The sequence below is a fragment of the Mesocricetus auratus genome, unplaced genomic scaffold (assembly GCF_017639785.1).
Source record: "Mesocricetus auratus isolate SY011 unplaced genomic scaffold, BCM_Maur_2.0 Super-Scaffold_100014, whole genome shotgun sequence".
NCBI classification, from domain to species: Eukaryota; Metazoa; Chordata; class Mammalia; order Rodentia; family Cricetidae; genus Mesocricetus; species Mesocricetus auratus.
The window spans coordinates 16,129,584-16,146,372 of NW_024429197.1; the positions used below are offsets into that span (position 1 = coordinate 16,129,584).

The 16,789-nt window shown below is 39.3% G+C and overlaps 1 protein-coding gene across 5 annotated transcripts in view; it reads left to right on the forward strand.

Annotated features, from left to right (window-relative positions):
- Zmym4 (zinc finger MYM-type containing 4) overlaps positions 1 to 16,789 on the forward strand; it is a 119,293-nt gene that overhangs the window by 33,971 nt on the left and 68,533 nt on the right. Inside the window, exon 3 of one of the 5 annotated variants that reach the window (XM_040756612.1) lies at positions 12,098 to 12,157. The exons of 3 other annotated variants lie outside the window; for them this stretch is intronic. The gene's annotated coding sequence lies outside the window, so the exon portion shown is untranslated. Of the gene's footprint in view, positions 1 to 12,097; positions 12,158 to 15,601; positions 15,702 to 16,789 lie in introns of those variants that run through there. One more of the 5 variants, XM_040756613.1, reaches the window with a different exon arrangement.

The following is a 16,789-nucleotide window of genomic DNA, read 5'->3' on the forward strand; positions in this document are numbered from 1 at the left end:
AAGAATAAACATAAGCAAGGAATGAAAAACCTCTACAGTAAAAACTGTATTATATTGAGAATCCCTATCTCGAAAAACCAAAGAGAAACAAACAAGCAAAGCAAAACTAAAACTGTAAACACTGAAGAAAAAATCCAGGGAAGACACTAGGTTTGGAAAGATCTGAGTTGGCAAAAGAAGTAATATTACAAAAATGACTGTGTTATTTAAAATGATCTGCAAATTCAATGCAGTACCCATCGAAACCCCAGTGTTATCTTCATGAATTAGAAAAAAATTAATATTGAAACACAAAGTATGACAGATAGCTACAAGTATCCTATGCAGAAAGAACAGTGATGGAGGTATTGTAGTACCTAGTCCCAAATTATATTATAGTGCCTAGCAATAAAACCAGAATGCTGTTGGCACAAAAACAAACACATAGACTGGTGGGATAGACCTGAGGACCCTGAAATAAGTCTGTAGTGTTGTAACCACCCAATTTTCCTTTGAAAGGCTGTGAAAATGTTTATTGGGAAAACAATAGCTTGTGTACCTGGGACTGGGAAAACTGGATTTCTGTATGCAGAAGAATGAAACATTATCCATGTTTTCCTCATTATACAACATTAAGATTTGATTAAAGATAAGAGTTTTTCTGTTAAGATAAACCTGTGTGTATACTTCACTAAAATAGAGACATTTCAAATACATAAATCACCTCAAGATTTTCATGATTTGCGGGGAGATTTTTAGTTGTGTAATATATTCATGTACCAGATGCTTACTGGTGTTGCCCATCTTTAAAATCTTGGATTAAATCTGTATTTATCCATTTGCTGAGTGTACCAGCATAATTAAATGGACCTATTTAAAAGCCATTCAAAGACAACACTGCAAAGGTCTAATAAATAAATATCAGGAAAAAAAAGATTTGATTAAAGAACTTAATGTTAGAGTCTTTGAAATTGCCAAAGAAAAACATAGGAAAAACACTCAAAGAGTAAGGGATAGTCAGGTATTTTCTGAAAAGCAATCCAGTTGCATAGGAAATAGTACCAAAAATTGACAGGGAGTACAATGAAATTCAAAAGCTTTTGCACCACAAGTCAGTGAGAGCTTCTAGAAGGTGAGGGGAATGGCTCTTTGCTAAATGTACTTAAGACAGAAGTTTAGTATTTAGGAAATACAGAAAACTGCAAAAAGGCAAACACCTAAGTAAGCAACAACAAAATAACTCAAATAATCCAGTCAATAAATTTGCTGATGAATGGAAGAGAGACTTCTCAAAAAAATATGCTAGAAGTGGGATTCTTAAATCATATTGCAAGTTTAGTTTCATTTTTTTGTTTGTTTCTCTGTGTAGCTTTGGAGCCTGTCCTGACACTCGCTCTGTAGACCAGGCTGACCTCAAACTCAAGAGATCCGCCTGCCTGTGCCTTCTGAGTACTTGGTCTAAAGGTGTGCGCCACCAACGCCAGGCTTTGTTAAATTTTTGAACTGTATTATTTTTTCTAAATTATTATGTAATATTTTAGCATTAACCATGTAGGATTTTAATATCTACACATCCTTAACTCCCTCTGTTATTTTCTGTGTTTTTAATGGTATCTGTTATAATTAATATGTAATATTGTTACTGCCTAGGGGTCTTGATTGGATGTGTTTTTTCTTTCTGCCCGTTAAAAAATTAAAAGGCCAGATACATCTCTAGTGTCACAAGTAGCAGCAAGGAACTCCTCAAACACAGCAGACCAAATCAGCCAGCAAAGGAAGAGATGAGGAAATGTGTATACGTGTACAGCAAGCACACACAGAGAAATCCTGCAAAGCTGAGGGGGCACTGAGGAGCCGGAAAATGCACTCTACTCATGGGCTGGGTTTTTAGTCTTGCATTGGGTCTTCTTCCTCTAATTGGGTTGGTGGTTGTTTGTGAGGTAAAACTTGTCAGATCTGCCCTGAACTCTGGCCAATCCATCAGCAGCAGGGCTAGGGTTTTTGTCTCAGGTCAGAGAATATGAAAGGAGCCAGCCATCTTGGAAGCTTACCACCTTTATTACCTGGTCATGCCCCCTCCTGTTTGCCTATCAGGGAATCTAAAGTCCTTTTCTGGTCCCTAAATATCTCACTGTAGTTTATGATTTGTATTTCTTTAATGTTGAGTGACTGGCTGGCTTGTTGGCTATCATGTCTTTGTAGAAATCTCTCTTCAAGTCCTTTGCCTGGCTTATGAGGTTATCTGGGGTCTTTTTGTTTAATAAAAAATCTTCATATATCCTGAGTATTAACCTTTTCCAGTTATGTGATTTGCAGAAACCTTGGATTTCTTTGCTTTGTCTTCTCACTGTGATTGTTTCCATTGATGTTTAAAAGTTTTCTAGTTTTATGTAGTCACTTTTCTATTTTTGCTTTGCTAACTGTAATTTTGGTGCCAAGTTCAGGAAATCATTGCCAATTTTAGGGCCATGAAGCGTTCTACCTGATTTCTTTGAGAAAATTTGTAGTTTTGTGTTTTACGTATATGATACACTAGAATTTAAAAAAGGCAGGTATGTTGGGTGGGTCACATATGTAGTTTCACTACCAGAAGGCTGAATTATGAGTTGGAAGTCAGCCTGGGCATGTAGTAAGTTTTAGGTCATCCTGTGCTAGAATTTAATGTTGCCTTAAAAAAAAAAAAACCCAGACCAGTATGTGTGTACCTGTGCATGCATGTGCATAGGTGTGCATATAAAAAACTGAAACCAAACCTGTGCCAGATACTAGATTCAATTTGCAACCTGTAGTAACTTAAATAAAATTTTAAAGCCTGGCTTGGGGACTGTGGGCAAGTCCACTCACCCCCAGCAGTCCAAGCAATCCAGAGTCTGCTGTGCTAGACCCGCCCCCACTCGGGAGAGGTGAGGATGGACCCTGTCTCAGGCCCGACTGCTGCTTGCTTTCTTTGGGATCTCCTGGTGGGGACCGTGGGCAGGTTTACTCACCCCGGGAGGTCCAAGCAATCCAGTCTCTTGACACTGCTGTGCTAGTCCTGTCTGCTCTCACCAGGAGAGGGAGTATCTCAGACACTCCTACACCCAACGTGAGACCCATAGAGTATTAGACCTGCTTGCACCCACTGAAAGAGAACCTTGAACCCATACCCACCAGGAGAGGAAGGGACCCCACCTCACCCATTGGAAGAAGGGATGAGAAGACAACAATATAAAAACACATTCAACAACAGAAAAGCCAGTATGATACCACCAGAGTCTAGGGACTCTGCACCAGCAAGATCTGAACATCTCAATTCAGATGAAGCAGAAGAGAATGACCTTAAAAACAACTTCATGAAAATGATAGAGGCCCTCAAAGAGGATATGAAAAAATCCCTTAAAGAAATGGAATAAAAAGCAAACCAGAAGATGCAAGAAATCAACAAATCTCTTAAAGCAAGGAAAGCCAAGAAAAAAACAAACAGATGAAGGAAATAATTCAAACAGTTCAAGACCTGAAAACTGAAGTAGAGATAATAAAACACAAACTGAGGGAATGCTGGAAATAGAAAAACTGGGTAAATGATCAGGAACTCCAGATGCAAGCATAACCAACAGAATACAAGAGATGGAAGAGAGAATCTCAGGGGTTGAAGATACACTAGGAGAAATAGATTCATTGACCAAAGAAAATCTTAAGTCCAACAAACCCCTAACAAAATATCCAGGAAATATGGGACACTGTGAAAAGGCCAGACCTAAGAATAGTAGGTATTGAAGAAGGTGAAGAAACCAAACCCAAAGGTGCAGAAAACATATTCAACAAAATTATAGAAGAAAACTTTCCCAACCTAAAGAAAGACATGCAAATGAAAGTACAAGAAGCTTACAGGACACCAAATAGAGTGGACCACAAAAAAAGTCCCCTCGCCACATAATTATCAAAACACCAAACGTACAGAATAAAGAAAGAATATTAAAAGCAGCAAAGGAAAAAGGGCAAGTAACAAATAAAGGCAAACCAACAAAATTACACCTGACTTCTCCATGCAAACTCTGAAAGCCAGAAGGCCCTGGATGGATATTCTACCAACACTAAGAGACCACAGATGCCAGCCCAGATTATTATATCCAGCAAAGCTTTCAATCACTATAGATGGAAAATATCCCATGACAAAACCAGATTTAAACAATGCATACCCACTAATCCAGCCCTACAGGCAGTACTGGAAGGAAAGCTCCAACCTAAGGAAGTTAATTACACTCACAAAAACATAGGCAATAGATAATCCCACTTTAAAAAGCCAAAAGAAAAAGCAGGGTAAATCCACATACTATACCACCACCACCACCACCACCAGCAGCAGATCCAAAACAAACAAGAATTAACACTCAGTGGTCCTTACTTTCCCTCAATATTAGTGGTCTTACTGCCAGAGAAGCTAGAAAACATGGAGGACCCTAAGAGAGACATACATGGTCCCCCAGAGAAGGGGAAGGATAGGATCTCCTGAACACATTGGGCGCATGGCAGGAGTGGAGAGGGAGTTAGGAGAAAGAGAAGAGGAGAAGATAAGGGGAGAGGAGGACATGAGGCAGCAGGAAGATTGAGTTAGGGGAATAGAGGAAAGCAAGAAAAGAGATACCATAATAGAGGGAGCTATTGCAGGTTTAAAGAGAAATCTGGCACTAGGGAAAAGTCCAGAGATCTATACGAATGGCACTAACAATCTAAGCAATAGTGGAGAGGCTACCTTAAATGCCTTTCCCTGATAATGAGATTGATGACTACCTCATATGCCAGCCTAGGACCTTCATCCAGTAGCTGATGGAAGCAGAAGCAGACACCCACAGCTGAATACTGAGCTGAACTGGAATCCAGTTGTAGAGAGGGAGGAGTGATGAGCAAAGGGGTCAAGACCAGGCTATAGAAACCCATAGAAACAGCTGTCCTGAACAATGGGGAGCTCATGGGCCCCAGACTGATAGCTGGGAAACCAGTATAGGACTGGCCCAGACCCTCTGAACATTGGTGTTGGTTAGGAGAGCTGGGCAACCTATGGGGCCTCTAGTAGTGAATCAGTATTTATCCCTAGTATACGAATGGACTTTGGGAGCCCATTCCATATAGAGGGATACTCTCTCAGCCTGGACACACGGGAGGGCCTAGACCCTGTTCCAAAGATATAGTAGACTTTTAAGATCCCCCATGGAAGGCCTTACCCTTCCTGGGGAGCAGAAAGGGCATGGGATAAGGAGTTGGTGAGGGGCAGGGGAGGAGGGTAGGGAGAGGGAACTGGGATTGACATGTAAAATAAGCTTGTTTCTAATTTAAATTAAAAAAAGGAAAAAAAAAGCAAAAAGCAAAACTTAAACAAGACAGAATAAATCTGGAGAAATCACTAAAAAATTTAAAGTATGTCCTAATGTTTATGGAGTTCTTGATGTTTTCAGGTTTTCTATTATACAGATTTCCTGTGTTAGCATTCTTGTCATGTATTTTCCATAATAGAATGTAAGAAAGCACATTGTACAGGTTGGGAAGATGGTTCAGTAGGTAAAAGTGTTTGCCATGCATGCCAGGTGACCTGAGTTTCATCCCCCATCTTCTATAAAAACGGAAGGACAGAGCCCACTTCACTAGATCCCACATATTCACTGTATGCACAGTATACATGTGCTCTCCCCACCCCCCACACACATAATAAGAAATAATAAAACAGGGACTGGAGAGGTGGCTGTGCTTCAGTAGGAGGTAGGTTCGATTCACATGGTGGCTCATAGCAGTCAGTAACTATAGTTCCAGGGGATTTGTTATCTTCTTCTAGCCTCTGAGGGCACTCACTGTATGCACATGGTATACAGAGGCAAAACATTCACAAAGGTAAAACACTCATACACATAAATGTTAAAATATGGTATATAGAATTCTGTTGGTTTTTTTTTTTTTGGTTTTTTTTGTTTTTGTTTTTGTTTTTTCGAGACAGGGTTTTTCTGTGGCTTTGGAGGCTGTCCTGGAACTAGCTCTTGTAGACCAGGTTGGTCTCAAACTCACAGAGATCTGCCTGCCTCTGCCTCCCGAGTGCTGGGATTAAAGGCGTGCACCACAAATGCATTGCTAGAATTCTGTTTTAAGATGTGTTTGTTACAGTGATCCTGTCTAAAACAGTTTTAACATTTATTGGTCTGTGGCAGGGTTGGTATAAATTTTTTTTTTTCCTCGAGACAGGGTTTCTCTATGGCTTTGGAGGCTGTCCTGGAACTAGCTCTTGTAGACCAGGTTGGTCTCAAACTCACAGAGATCTGCCTGCCTCTGCCTCCTAAGTGCTGGGATTAAAGGCATATGCCACTACCACCTGTCTGTATACGTTTTAAAATGGAAGATAATAAACATTTTGGACTTTAGATGCATGTCTCTGTTTTATCAATATCACTATGTCATGATTCAGCTGAAATGTCATAAGCAATATGTGAATGAGTTAGTGTGTTTGCTTCCAATAAAAGTTTATTGATGCTTCAATTCCATATAATTTTCTTGTGTCAGGAAACATTATTTCTTTGATTACCCCCAACCAATTAAAATGTGAAAACAATGATTAGCTCATGTGAATCTGAGAATAACAGGTGGTTCTTGCGGTTGCCACCCGACATAGTTTACTTCCTTTTGTAGGTGATTGCTTGTAGCTAAGGAATATGAATTCTCACATTTTGTAGGAATGCTAACTTCAATTCCTGTGGAACAGTGGTGATACACACCTTTAATTCTAGCAATGACGGAAGCACGTGGATCCTTGTGAGTTTGAGGCCAAACTAGTCTGCAAGATTACACAAAGGAATCCTGTCTTGAAAAAACAAACAAACTATATATATTCCGGAGCATTTCATTCATTTATACCCCCCCTCCCAAGGGTTTCTCTGTAGTTTTGCATCCTGTCTTGGAATTTTGTAGACAAGGCTGGCCTTGAACTCACAGAGATCCACCTGCCTCTGCCTTCCAAGTGCCAGGATTAGAGACGTATGGCACCAAGACTTGGTTCCTTTGCATTGGTGAATTAGTGTAGTCACCTCAAGTCTGGCCCACACTTCATCTGTAAAACTTGAAAAATATTAAGAGAATGGGAATTACAATATGGAACTCACTTTCTGTATTTACTTGTTTTAAATTTATTTATGTTTGTTTATATGGGTATTGTGTGGTTGTGTCACGTTGTACATAGAGAAGTCAGTGTATAACTTATATGAAACCTTTCTTTCCTTCCACCCTGTGGACCCTGGGAATTAAACTCAAGTTACCAATCTTGGGTTGGGCGTCAGGTGCCATTCTGCTGGTCCTTCATTTTTGTTTCAATTTTTGTATTTCCCCGATTAGTAATCATTAATAGTAATCCATCTGAATATTTTTTATTGAATTCTATTATTTATTTGTTTATTGGCCATTTAAAAATTTTGTGAGATTTTGTTAAATTTGTTGTCCATTTCCCATTGTTGCTTATCTTTATTGAGTTATGGCAGTTCTCTAAATATTTTGTACAGTGAACTTTCTAGTTACTCCATTATTGTTTTATCCACGGTGGTATACTTTGCATATGTATAATTTAATTGAATGATAATAAATGCATTGTTATTTTTTTGTGGTTCACATTTCCCCTTTATTTTATTTTGGAGAATCCTAGGTTGGAAAGGTAGATTATAGGGATGTGGGCTACAGTTCAGCTGGTGGAATGCTTACTCAGGATGTCTGAAACCTTATGTCTAGCACTGCATAGACCTGGAATGGTGATGTACAATTGTAATCAGCATTTGGCAAGAGGAAGCAGGAAGATCAGAAAGTCAAGGCCATCCTTGGTTACATAGCAAGTTCGAGATTAGCCCTAGATATACGAGATTTACCTTAAAAAATATATATATATATAAAGAAAGATCAATTATATCCCAATCAATGATCATTGGTTTTTGCCTTCTATTTTGTTTGTTTTGTTTTTTGATAGTTTCTTTGTATAGTCTTGGCTGTCCTGGAACAACCTGATTTTGTGTAGCCCAGGCTGGCCTGGAACTCACAAGAATCGACTTTGTTTATCTGCCTCCCAAGTATTAAAGGTATGTACCATCATGCCTACCTTCTGATAAACTCTTAAATTTAGTGTTGGGTGGGAAGGAGACTTTTTCTCTTGTCATAATGTTAATGAATTATCTTATTGTTTAGTAGTGTCTTCTTCTAAATGGTGTGCAAAGTCACTGACTTTTATTTGTGCCAGTAGTAGTTAAAACCCTGTTTTTTTTTTAAAGATTTTATTTATTATGTATACAGTGTTCTGCCTGCATGTATGCCTGCAGGCCAGAAGAGGGCACCAGATCTCATTATAGATGGTTGTGAGCCACCATGTGGGTGCTGGGAATTGAACTCAGGACCTCTGGAAGAGCAGCCAGTGCTCTTAACCTCTGAGCTATCTCTCCAGCCCCATAAAACCCTGTTTTTTAATTAAGCTAACTATATAATATGTCATGACAGCCTGATGGGAAACATGCCTGAAAATTGACAAGGATTGTTTTACTTATTCTTTTTCCTGTTTATATCACATTTTTGTTAAATTTTATTTGTTGTTCATGTGAGTTAGGGTCTCAGTTGACCTCACACTTGATTTTGTAGCAGAGGACAGCCTTGAATTTCTGGTCTTCCTGCATACATTTTTTGTGTGTTAGACTTACAGCTCTGTGTTTCCATGCCTTACATGGTGCTGTGGCTTGAATCTGCAGCTCTGTGTGAATGCACGGCCTGCACTCCTTTGACTGAGCTGAGCTCTTCTTGCTATGTTCTTAGCAAAACAAAACCAAAAAACAGAAAAAAGTGCTAGGATTGAATTTACCTTAAGTGTATGTATATGTGCATCTTGTCCATGACCTTGTTGATGTATTTAATTATCTAAATGTGATGCCTTGTAGTTTAAAAAAAAATCATCATGCTTCTTTTTTTCTTTTTGTTTTTTACGAGACAGGGTTTCTCTGTATTGTTTTAGAGGCTGTCAGTCCAGCCCAGCCTCGAACTCACAGAGATCCGCCTGCCTCTGCCTCCTGAGTGCTGGGATTAAAGGCGTGCGCCACCACCGCCCTTTTTTTCTTATTTTAACATTTAAAAATTTCTTCTTTTATGAGTATGGGTGTTTTGTCTGCATGTGGTGTCTGTGGACCATGGGTGTAGTGTCTGTATGTGGATTCTCTGGGACTGGAGAAACAGATATTAGCTTTCAGGTGGGTGCTAGGAATAAATACAGCCCGGCTGTTTAGAAGAGCAGGGACTACTGAGTTGTCTTTCTTCCCCTGATTTTTATCTTTTGCTTGGGGCAGACCTTCCTATATTGACCTCAACTGTTGGCATTGCAGGTATTAGCTACCATGTATAGCTATTATTTAGCTTTATTTAATTTGGATAGTTTTTGGTGTTAATGTATAGTTGTCTTTTAAATATATATATTTTAATATGGTGTGTGTATGTGAGGGGGAGAGGGAGGGAGAGTGGAGAGAGAGATTGTATGTTTGTGGATATGTGAGAAAGGTAGGTGTGTGTGTGTGTATGAGAGAGTATGTATGTTTGTGTGTATGAGAGAGTTGGGGTGTATGTGAGAGAAAGGGGTAGTGGAGAAAGAACAACTTGCTGGAGCAAGGTCCTTCATGTTACTACTGAACATACTGGCTTTTGAGTTTCTGGGTGATTTTCCTGTTTCTACCTCCCATATTGATCCTAGGAGTACTGGGATTGTAGATGCGCACTGCCCCCAACACAAAAAATAAAAGAGCCAGAGACAGTAATTGGGGTTCAAGCTTCAAGCTGAATATCACAAAAGCAAAGCAGTCGACTGACCACTAACTTTCACCTCTAGCTCAGGCTGAAAGGGCTGATCCATGCACGAGTCTCAAAGGGTTGCTTCTCCTCAGTGTGGGTGGAAAACTAATTCTTTCTGGGACCTTGCTTCTGTCTTACATACTTCCTTAATGTTGGGATTGAAAGTGTGAGCTATAATTCTCTTTTAGACTGATTCACTCTTGTGTAAATCTGGGTGGCCTTGGACTCACAGCGATCCACCATCTCTTAATCCCGAGTCCTAGGATTAAAGGTGTGTACCACCACCTCCTAGCTTCTGGCTGCTGGATTTAAGCATGTGTGCCTGGCTTCTAAGGTTTGTGGCTGACTTTCCTTTTCTGAATCCTCAGGCAAGCTTTAATAAATCATAAATAATATACCACTACAGCCACCCCCATATCTTTTCCTATTAGTGGTGGCAACGATCAGTTTGGGGTCTAGTATACATGAAGCAGGTACTTTATTCTTTATTTTTAATTTATTTATATATTTATTTTTGTACTATTGAGACAAGGTGTGATGTGGCCCAGGGTCAGGATGACTATGTTGTATAGTGAGGCTGACTTTGACTTTCTAATCTTTCTACCTGAAATTCCCAAGTAAGTACTAAGATTATATTCCTGGGTCACCATGTCTGGCAGGAAATTTTTATTATTATACATTTTATTGTAACTTTTTGTGTGCAGTGGTATTTTGCCTGTATGATGGTGTCAGATCCCTTTGATGTAGAGTTACAGGCAGTTGTAGGCTGTAATATGAGTGCTGGGAGTTGAACCCAGGTCCTCTGGGAGAATAGCCATTGCTTTTAACCAGTGAGCTAGCTCTCCAGTCCCTATTTTTATATTTTAATTAGATTTATTATATCAGACATACTTATCTGAGGCAAGGTACTGTTTATTACTTTTTAAAAGTTTGTTTTGTTTTTGTATGTTTGTGTGTGTTGTCTGGACACAGGTATGGAGGGGTTACCATATTTATGTATGAGTGTACAAAGATGAGGGCATTTTTCTGTTGGTCTCCACCTTATTTTTGAGACAGGGTCTCTCAGTGAACCTGAAACTGTACACTTGGTTAGACTGGTTGTCCAGCAAACTCCTGGGATCCTCCTGTCTCCCTATTCCTATGGTGAAGTTACTTGGTATTTGCCTTTGTGTTAGGGATTTGAACTCAGGCCTGCTTGCAGCTCATACAGTAAGCATTTTTACTCACTGAGACATTTCTCTTGCTGTTTTGGTTTTGAGACAGAGTCCCTGTTATGAAGACTGATCTCAAACCCCCAAGTAATCTTCCTACCTTAGTAACTCGAATAAAACTGGGACTTCACACTTTCTGAAGTATGTTTCCTTCCTTCCTTCCTTCCTTCCTTCCTTCCTTCCTTCCTTCCTTCCTTCCTTCCTTCCTTCCTTCCTACCTTCCTTCCTTCCTCCCTGCCTCCCTCCCTCCCTGCCTCCCTCCCTCCCTCCCTCCCTCCCTTCCTCCCTCCCTCCCTCCCTCTTTCTAAGTTGTTTATTAATGTATTGCATTTTAACATGATTTTGTACAGTTTACACAAATTTTATCAGGGTGGGGATATAGATATGAATGGTAAAATAGTTGCCTAGTCCATGTGAAATACTAGATTGGGGATCCAGCAATGAAAGAAATCAAAAATTGTAATTCTTCTTGACATATGCATGTACTTACTTTTTAGAAGAATCTGTGGTTTCATTTATATGTGTTTAAGGATGAAGTTTCACGTTTCCCAAGGTAACCTTGAGCTTGCTATGTAACTGACGACGATCTTGATCTACTGACCCTCTTGCCTATACTTCTGTGTTCTGGGATTATAGGTGTGTGCTGGTGCACTTGGTTACGTTTGTTGCTGGGGATCAAACCCAGGCTTCATGCTTGCTACGTGAGAACTCTACCAACTGAGCTATATTCCCAGCGAGTGAATCACTGTTTTTGTTATATATTTGTATTAATAGCAGGTCACATGTTACACTAATTTTGTTATAAACGCCTTTTCATCATTCATTGAAGTATTATTATTACTTTCAAGTAAGAAGTATTTTATTATGCCCTTTCTAATGTCATTTTTCTAAATTTTGTTACTTTTGAAAATGGATTATTTGTATTTATAGGTTCTTATTATAAGAATGATCTAAATAACTTGTAATTCCTTTGATAAATGCAGTAAGATTTAAAAATAAATGTCTCTATAGTGACACACTTTAGAGTCATCTAAAATTTTTTCTCCCAATAACTGGTCAAATCACATAATTTCTTTTTTGTTTATTTGCAGTGCCTGGAAGTTAAATTCTCTTTGCTAAAACTTTTAGGACTTCATTAAATAACATTCAAGGTAATAGTCACCTTTGACTGATTCCACTTGAACTAGTTATTAACATTTTGTTATTTGGTGCTAATTGCTGTTGATTTTTATCAAATAGGCTCTGGGTGCACACTTTCAATCCCAGTGCTTTTGGGATGCACTTGCCTCTGCCTCCCAAGTGCTGTGACTAAAGGTGTGTGTGCCATCGCTACCTGGACAATAATTACTTTTTGAGTAGAGTTTCCTGATAAAACTGAGGGAGCCTCTGTCCCTCCCCTCCTATCTTTTCATTCCTTTTCCTTTCTGTTTCATAGGTCTTATTATGTGGTCCATGTTGGCCTTCAGCTTGTGATGCTTCTGGTTCTTCTTCCCAAGTACTAGGACCGCAGGTCTATGCCATTTGGAGATTCCTTTCTTTAAAATTATTTTTAAAAATTATATTTACTTTTGTGTGTGTGCGCGAGCGCGTGTGTATATGTGTCCTGCAGTGCTTGTGTGGAGGTCAGAGGATAATTTGCATTAGTTGATTATCTCTTTCTACCATGTTGATCCCAGGTATTGAATTCCGATGATCAGGGTTAGTACCTGCAGAGCCTACTTGTCAGCCATGAAGAGTGATGTGAAGTATTTATTTGCGTTCTTTAACTGATGTGACATTAGTCATGTTTTATGTTTCACATTATTTCTGTTTTTTGTTTTTGTTTTCCAAGACAGGGTTTCTCTGTATTGTTTCGGAGGCTGTCCTGGAACTCGCTCTGTAGACCAGTCTGTCCTCAAACTCACAGAGATCTGCCTGCGTCTGCCTCCCGAGTGCTGGGATTAAAGGCGTGAGCCACCAACGCCCGGCTACATTATCTCTCTGTTTATTAGTTGGTAATCTCCAAGGAATTCATCCATTTTATTTAGGTGGTCTCTTTGTCTTTTGAACTGTAGCTGTTTCAGTGGCAGATGGACAGTGCCATTTCATTCTAGTTGTAGTTTTTAACTCCCTGATGATTAATGACATTTAGCTTCTTTTGTGATCCTTTCTCATACTTGTTGAAAGAATTCATGAAAGTCTGACACTGTTTTTGTTTTTTCAAGACAAGGTTTCTTTGTGTAGCCCTGGGTGTCCTGTAACTCAATCTGTAGGTCATGCTGGCATCAAACTCACAGAGATCGACCTGCCTTTGCCTCCTGAGGTCTGGGATTAGTGTGTGTCATCACTGACTGACTTAACTGTAACTTCTAAAGTTAAAATTATGATTACTATTACTTTATTTCTGAAAATTACTTCATTTTAAAGATTTAAAAATTTTTATGTATATGAATGTTTTCCAAGCAAAATTTAAGTGCACGGGGTGTGTGCCTGGTGCCTGCAAAGTGCCTCACGGATGGACACTGAACCCTGCAAGAATGACATTTACTCTTAACTGCTAAGCCACCTCTCAAGCTCATGAGTTTTACTTTGTTTTATTGTTGTTGTTGGTTTTTTTTTTTTTTTTTGAGACAGGTTTTCTCTGTGTAACAGCTCTAGCTGCCCTGGAACTCACTCTGTAGACCAGGCTGGCTTGAAACTCACAGAGATCTATCTACCTCTACTTCCCAAGTGCTGGGATTAAAGATGTGTGTCACCACTGCCCAGGCTGTCCAAACGCATTAAATTTCTGTAAGACTGTATCCAGTGATGAGAGAGAGGGACTAGAGTGATTGGAGAGGAAGGGTTAGAGATAGATTGATTTTTTTTTTTTTGGGAAGCAGAGAGCAAAGAAAGTTATTGATTAATGATTTTTTCAGATCATTTGCTTGTGTGGGGGCATAAATTGTCACAATCTGAGAATTTGGAAATAGAGTGTGTCTTTTCTGGCCATTGAGACCCATTATCTAGTTTATATTGAGGCCAAGCTTTATTGCAATTAATGGAATCTCTGAGTCTGAGGAAGGAAAGAGATTTGAGAAAATGGGCAAGAGGAGTTTGAGTTTAATGAAAGTCCATGGTTAGGTCAGGTTCCAGCAAGTGAATGAGACAAGGGAGAATGAGAGACAGAACAGGCAAGAAAGCAGTAAAGAATTTCTAGAAGCAACAAAACAAAGAAGAGGTGGGAGAGACGGCTTAAGAAAAGGGTTCATAAATAGGAATCTTGCCAGGGAAGGATTACAATAGTATAGGAATGGAGGGAGGGAAGGGGTAAGTGCTTTGGTGACAGTGCCAATCCAAGTGTGTTCCTAAAGGGAAAGAGGCTTGTCAGATGTCCAGGGTCTCCTGGACAGGTGTCCTTTGTTCATAGGGTAGGACACTCAAGGTTGAGGGAGGCTGCTTGACACATCCGTTTGATTGTTGTAGTAAGTTACAGAGAGACGGAGTAAGGCTCCATCCAGCAAGCCAGTGAGAGACAATTCGGGCAGTTCCCTGAGGACACTTACTTGAATAACTGAGGATAAATGAGTGAGTAGAAAGGGTGGAAGAGAGAAGGGGATGAAAAGGCAGAATCTAAAATTTGGAGTCAAATATGGTTGGTGGCAGGAACCAGCAGAAACAAACCATCAGATCCCAGGAGGGTCATGTTGGCGATTTGGTTCAGTTAGGAGAGACAGGGTCTTTTTTAAGGGGGGACTGGGTGGTGCGGGCGGGTTGGTGGTGCGGGCAGGTTGGTGGTGCCAGTGGCATTGTCTTTCCCAGGTTTTAGCACCAAATGTAATCAAGGGCACAGTGAAACCACCAAACTTAAACCACTCCATGGTTAGAAAGAATGGTTTATTGGGGAAATCAAACTGCCAAGACTAACCTGGTGTGTGTGTGCATGTATTCATGTTTGCACATGCAGAGAGTATGTAGCGCAAAAAGATGGAAAAGCAAGTGGACTTTATGACTGTCTGCAGGGTGGGAATCTTTGAGCTGATGATACAGGCTGTTTGGATTGACTGGAAATTAGATTCCCCTGTTGAAGGTAGTTGACGTTAAGGCAGATTCCTGGAGGACAGAACCTTTAAGCTTCTGTTTACCCAGTGACAATAGTCCTATTTTAGGACTTTCCTTTTTTTTTTTTTTTTAAGACCAGCACTGCAATTTGGTGGAGAGCATAGATATCCATGTTCCACTTTGTGTTTGTGGAGATCAGAGGACAGATTTTGGGAATGTGTCTTGTGGGTTCCTGTGATCAGGCATGTATAGCAAGTGCTTTACCCATTAAGCAATTTCGTTGGTCCTGCATTTAAACTTTTTCTGCTTTGCCATCAGGATTTGGGAATTTAAAAAGCCACATCATGTTTTTTCCTTTTCCTTTTTCCTTTTCTAGCAAAAGAGTTCAATTGGGTGGTGGTAGCAAACACCTTTAATTCCTGCTCTTGGGAGGTAGAGGCAGGTGGATCTCTGTGAGTTTGAGGCCCCACCTGGCCTACAAAGTTAATGAATTCCAGGACAGCCAAGGCTACACAGAGAAACTCCATCTTGAAAAACCAAACAACAAACAAACAAACAAAAAGAAAGGGTTCATTGCTTACTTGTCTGGCCTATAACTCACAGAAATCCACCTCCTAAGGGCTGAGATTAATGACCACCTCATTTTTTAAAGTAACTATGTCATAGCCTATTGATGTAAGTATTGTAATTACTTTGCTTCACTGGTGAAAAGAGATGTTGTATCCAGTATGTTATCTTTCCTTCCTTCCTTCCTTCCTTCCTTCCTTCCTTCCTTCCTTCCTTCCTTCCTTCCTTCCTGTCTATCTATCTGTCTGTCTATCTGTCTATCTATCTATCTATCTATCTATCAAGCAATCAAGAGTTATGTAGCTCAGTCTGGCTTCAAACTAACTTCTTCTTGTTTACATTCATTCCTATCATCAGTATTTAACTAATGGGTTGGGAAATAATCATTGCTAAGGATTAAACAGTACATATTTTAGGCTTTCCAAATTCTACATATGATCTGTGTTGAAATCTCTTCTCTTTATATTTCATGGCCTTGGGTCAGAGTTTGCTAACTGTGTACTGTAGCATTCTTGTCTTACTGCCATTCTGTAGCTCATTGTATCATTAATTGGCATTTCTCTTGTTGACTGTTGGTCTCTCAGTATCTATGGAAAGTTTGTTAAAATCCTTGCTTTTATATGTATTTGGTTGTTTATTGCCCTTTATGACTTAGTGCAATGAAGTCATTTTAACTAGTTTATCCTTTTGTCTTTTGATTGGTTTTCTTTATATTAGTCTTTGTAATTACATTTTTGTTTTATATTTTTATTCAGTAAATTTGTTTTATACTATTTTTTGTCATTAAAATATTGTCTGTTACCTTCTGAATTAAGGATTGTAACATGGCTTTTCTGTATTTCCTTTTAATATTTGAACTTCTTAGCTATATCTGGAAGTTACTTAGGTTTGAGTTGCATGCCAGGTTTTTCTGAGTGACTACTTCTTTCTGTCCTGTTCCTTGACTGTTAATGTAAATAGACAACAAAAATTGCTTGCAATATTATTTGTTAGTGTTGATTTTAAAAAATCAATTATAGAACTTAAATTGGTGGCCATATAATGTACATTTACTCATGAAACAGTTTCAGATACACAGTACATGGCTTGCTAATAATGACAAAATGCTGAATAGAGAAGATGACTTTAGAATGTATATAGTATGGTAGAATGCTGGGCTGTGTATCTCCCTAATCTCTTACGATGAAGGTTTTTTG